Source organism: Oryzias latipes, chromosome 24, assembly GCF_002234675.1.
Source record: "Oryzias latipes chromosome 24, ASM223467v1".
Lineage (NCBI taxonomy): Eukaryota > Metazoa > Chordata > Actinopteri > Beloniformes > Adrianichthyidae > Oryzias > Oryzias latipes.
In genome coordinates, this window is record NC_019882.2 from 23,325,611 (window position 1) to 23,330,340 (window position 4,730).

The following is a 4,730-nucleotide window of genomic DNA, read 5'->3' on the forward strand; positions in this document are numbered from 1 at the left end:
AATAAAGAAAAGAATTTCCCAGAAATTAATAAAGTCTTAAATGCCAAATCAAATAAATTATCACCAGAAACTACTCCAAATAATATGAAGTATTTTTGTAACTGAATAGGAATAGGAAAAGGAAACTTAGTGGAAAAAGTTTCAAATGAGATAATGTTTCCATTATAACTCATAATGTGTAATAATGACCAAATACCGTTATTAATCCAATTTTTGCCAAATATTGATTTGTTTCTACATAAAATATAATGACAGTTCTTGTATGAGAACTACGTTTCTGTAGCAGAACTAAAAATAAAAGTCAATACCAGAAATGCTTTTTGTTTTCAAAAAGCTGCATTTGTTGACTCAAAAATGAAAAAGCAATCTAACAAACTGCCTTTTCTTTTTCTTCCTCAACACAGCTCAATCTGCCACTTAATTAAAACAATGGAGAAAATGGTATTTGACATTTAGTTTTCAAAAAGTTCTCTATTAAATGTATATCTCAATTTAATTAGAAACATCTAATTTGACATTTGGTAAATGGTAAATGGAAAAAAATTAAAATGGATTAACAGAAATGCTTTTTCATTTTCACAATGCAACTGCATCAAATAAATAAAAAAAAAAATCAATCCTTCAAAATGCTTTTTCATTTTCTACTTCAACATCACTCATTCTGTGACATAGGTAAACCAAAAATGCAAAGAGGGGTCTGCTGATTGGACCTCAAACCACCGCATAGGTTTTGGTATTTCTCAAAATTTTCTCTCTTAGAGAAATATTAATTTATCTAACTCTACAACTACATGTTTAATGTCCAGCAGACGAGCTTCATCCAGACGGAGTTGGGGGGACGGTCAGGGGCGCGAGTCGAGCCGGAGACAGGATCCACAGCCAGGTGTAGAAGCAGGAGCAGAGACGAGCCAGAGACGAGATACACGGACAGGAACAGGAGCACGGATGAGCCAACTGGAGTCTCGAAGCACTTCCACTCCCCAGAAGGGGAGAGGGAAAGAGGGAAAGTACATGAATCGCACTGCACTAGAGGGATGGAGAACTGAATGATGAATAATGATCAAGAATAGAGGAGAGAGGAAGGGTAGAAATAGATGAGAAAAGAGGACAGAGCCCCAGTGCACCATAGTTACCCCAGCTTCAACTTCTAGCAGCCTTTTAAAACAAATAGTTGTTGTTATTAAGTTTAATTTAAACACATTAACAGTAAGTTAAATAATCTCTGAATACTAACTAGTCTGACAATAAGCCTGTCCACAGAGGAATGTTTTCAGTCTAACTTTGAATGTAGAAACTGAATCGGCCTCTCTTACATGAGCTGGGAGTTTATTCCATAAGACAGGGGCTTGGTGGCTAAACGCTCTACCTCCAACCGTACTTTTACTAATTCTAGGAACCACAAGCAGTCCTGCATTAAGTGAGTTAAGTGTTCTGATTGGATGGTAATGGACTATGAGGTCTTTGATAAAGGATGGGGCCATTCCATGCAAGGCCTTATACGTTAACAGGAGGATCTTGAACTTGATTCTAGAATCAACTGGGATCCAGTGAAGTGAAACTAACACAGGAGTGATGTGATCTCTTCTGCTAGTTCCTGCTAACAATCTAGCTGCTGCGTTCTGAACAAGCTGGAAACTTCTTAAGGAACTCTTAGGACACGCTGCTAACAAGGAGTTACAGTAATCCAGTCTAGACGTAACAAATGCATGGATGAGTTTTTCAGCATCACTTTTAGAAAGTATATTTCTGATCTTAGATATATTCCGCAGGTGAAAAAAGGCAGTTCTACACGCCTGAGATATGTGAGCCTTAAATGATAAATCCTGGTCAAATAAAACCCCAAGGTTTCTAACTGTGGAATTGGAGGCTATACTTTCACCATCCGGGGAGACTATCTGAGCAGACAGAGCATCTCTGAGGTTTTTAGGACCAAGTATAATGACCTCAGTTTTTTCTGGGTTCAAGAGGAGGTAATTAATTGTCATCCAGGTCTTGATGTCACTGATGCAGGCATTCAGTTTCTCTATATCGTCATTCTGGTCAGGCTTCATGGATAAATACAACTGCGTATCGTCGGCATAACAATTAAAATTAATGATGTGTTTCCTGATTATGTTTCCTAGGGGTAGCATATAAAGCATAAACAGAATAGGTCCTAAAACTGAGCCCTGTGGAACTCGAGTGCACTGAGAGGAATGTCCATTTACATTAACGAACTGGTACCTAACGGATAAATAGGATTCAAACCACTGGAGGGCAATTCCTCTGATCCTTGTGTCATGCTCTAATCTATGGAGTAGAATACTGTGGTCAATGGTGTCAAAGGCTGCACTGAGGTCTAACAGGACCAGAATAGAAACTAGTCCCTTTTCTGAGGCCAATAACTTGTCCTGTTGTCCTGTAGGTGGCAGTAAAGCTGCTTAACTACAACTCTTTCTAGGATTTTAGAAATAAAGGGGAGGTTTGATATTGGTCTATAGTTGCTTGGATCCAAACTGGGTTTTTTCAGAAGAGGTTTAACAACTGCATATTTAAAAGACTGTGGCACGTAACCCGTTTCCAGAGAGGTATTTATTATCGTTAATATGGAATCATTAATTAGGGGAAAGGTTTCTTTAAAAAGTCTAGTGCAGGGGTGTCAAACTCATTTTGGTTCGGGGGCCACATTCAAGGCAAACAATCCAAAGTGGGCCGGACCAGTAACATAAAAGCAAACAACAGCTTTTTTTTTTTCTCAGAAAAAATGCCTCAACCAATATGGTAGCCTAATCACTTTTTATTACACATTTATTCACAGAGGCCAATGGATGGGAAAAAAATGCAATTCACTTAAAAAAAAATTGGTTTATTCTATTTTACACAGACTCAATATTTTACATCTGACACTGAAGCAATCCCAATAATAAACTTGAGAGGGGCTACAGAAAATGAAACACCTGCCTAAAATGTAAATGTGCGAATAAATGAAAAGTTCAACTAAATTAAACCTGCAAACATTTGTGAACATAAGAATTTGGAGTTAACCTCCTTTATTTCCTTAAACTTCACCTGGCCGTCAATATCAGGATTCAGATCCTGTTCAGCAACGCATTTACTGTCATTCAAGGGTGGAAAACACAATGAAATGTCCAAGAATCTTTTCCTGGTTTCTGCCTGAATTTTGTGGCAACACCTGCCCTTTTCCTGACCTTTGATGGGCGCCATCAGTGACCAGACTGGCATCACGTGACCAGTTCACTCCAACATTGTCAAGTGCAGCAACTAGAGAGCTGACTACGTCATCAGCTGTTGTTGTGTCCATCAACTCCAGAAACTCCGCTGTGACATTTCTTTTTTTTTTTTTTTTAAACTTGTCCTGTCCAACAGCTAGGCAGACAGATGAGAGCTGAGGGCCTCTTGTGTTGGACATATTTTATTTTAACAAGAGAGGTTATTAATCTTCAGACAAACCAAAGGTATGTCTGAATAAACCCCTTTTGTAATTGAGGCTAAACTTTATTAATTGCAATCATGTTTGAAAATCTTTGGTGTTGGACCGGACTGAAAAGGAAAGAGGGGAAAAAGAAAGAGGGACGTTAGAGAGAGGGAGGGAGGTAGGAGGGTGATAATAGGAGGGGAAGGGGGGCAAGACCATGAAGCAGCATAGAGCAGACAGGTTTACTGGTTGTTTATCATTACGGTACGGTTCAAATGTAGTACAAAAAGGGCGGGGCCTGTTCACACACACTCAAATATTATCAACACACCTGCTAGCTGCAAAAATGTCCACATGTCAACATGTACACAAAACAGATAGTGTTCACAAACGCATACCTATGCCTTAAAACCAACTAGTGTGAAATCTTTCATTCATTCAATCATGCAAACTATTAATGCAAAGGTGAGCTAACACCTGTGCTCAAGTGAGTGTTTATGTTCTTCTAAAATGGATGGTGGAATGTGAAAAGAAGGAGGAGGAGCGCCAAGCCACCCCCACACCCAGACCCCCGCCGCAGCAGCAGCGGCAGCCGGAATTCCCCCAACGCCACACGGGAACAGGCAGGGAACAACCGCCCCCCGGGCGACCAAGACCGCCACCCAGGCCAGGGCAAGCAGGACCGCCGCGAGGCCCCCAGAGCCAGAGAGCAGGGAGGGAAAGAGAGCGCCGCCCCAGCCCAGCCAGGAAAGCAGCCCCCCCGCCGCACCGGGAGAGCCCAACGCAGGGCCCCACCGGAGAGGGACGCCCACAGCCCCAGACGAGCACCCCACCACCACCCAGGAGTTCCGGGCATCCCCTCGCCCCGACCCCAGGTACGAACCAGGACCCCCCAAGGGAGACCCGCTCCGCACCCCAGGCAGCCACCCACCCGGCCCACGGTTGGTCCAGGTAGGAGCAAGGCAGGGGCCCGCCGCCCCCGCCCAGGAGGGGGGAACCCCGGGGAAAAAAGGGTGGCCCACAAGGGGTGTTATAAATATGGCCCGACCAGGCTCGGCCATGTTGGAAGTTTGGCGGGGCCCAGCGCCCAGGGGCAAGGACCAGGACCCACCCCCCAGGGACACGAACACCCCCGGCTCAGGTGTAATATGAACCCCCCCACCATGCGGAGAGAGCACCGCTGGGCCCAGGGAGCCGGCGCCCAAGGGACACGGCCGCCATCGCCAAGGGGCCCACACCCCCCACCAGGGAAGGGGTAGGGGACAGATGGACCCAGGTCCCACCTTCCTTGTAAAATGTGTGTGCGTGTATGGGT